The following is an 853-nucleotide window of genomic DNA, read 5'->3' on the forward strand; positions in this document are numbered from 1 at the left end:
AGCCGGGAGTCGAACCGGGGCCTTCTCGCTGAGAGGCGAGAGCGCTAACCACTGCGCCACCGTGCAGCCCCAGAACTGTTTTCATTTCCACAAACTACTTCTGCATTTCTATGGGAGTTTCCCGCTCTGTCTGTTTGTTGATGGTTTTTGGATGTTACTCCCCCATGAGTCAGAAATGAGAATCTCTACATTTCAGTGGATCTTCTGCTGTTCTGGAGCCAGGTCACATGGACAGCAGTGTCAGAACAGCCTCAGACCCATTGAGATGAATGGAGAACTGCTCCAAAAGGCTGTTCTCAGTTGGGCAGAACATTCTGACTGATGGGTTGTTGTGGGTTCAGGACTCACACAAAGACCATCTGAGGGATTCTTTACAAATGTGTTTACAGATCAGAGAGAGAAGACTGGAACCACATTGTTCTGTTGGATCAAAGAGAATGTTCTAACCTGGAGAAAGACATTGAAAGAACCATCAATGTTTTTACCTGAACAGGTGATCTCAATAAAAACACGGTTGTATGCGATGTATTTCTGACACTCCATTAAATTAGATCCATCACAGCTTCTATCCAGAAACCAGACATCCTCTCTAGAGTCTTGTCGTCTTCCTCTGGCTGTGATTAATGAACCACAGTCCATCAGTTTACATACAGACTCTGCAAACTTCATGTTAAAATTGTAGTCATAAACAGATCTCCATTCTCCCATGTTCTTCATCTTCAGTGTTCCAGCACAACGATGGTCTCCACCAACCAACCGAACGTATCCAGAATCTGAGGATCAAAACCAGACGTTGTTTGTTAAAAATATCAAACATTTCACAAATAAGAAGATGAGTCAGCATCATTTACTG

This window comes from Oryzias melastigma, unplaced genomic scaffold, assembly GCF_002922805.2.
Source record: "Oryzias melastigma strain HK-1 unplaced genomic scaffold, ASM292280v2 sc00388, whole genome shotgun sequence".
NCBI lineage: Eukaryota > Metazoa > Chordata > Actinopteri > Beloniformes > Adrianichthyidae > Oryzias > Oryzias melastigma.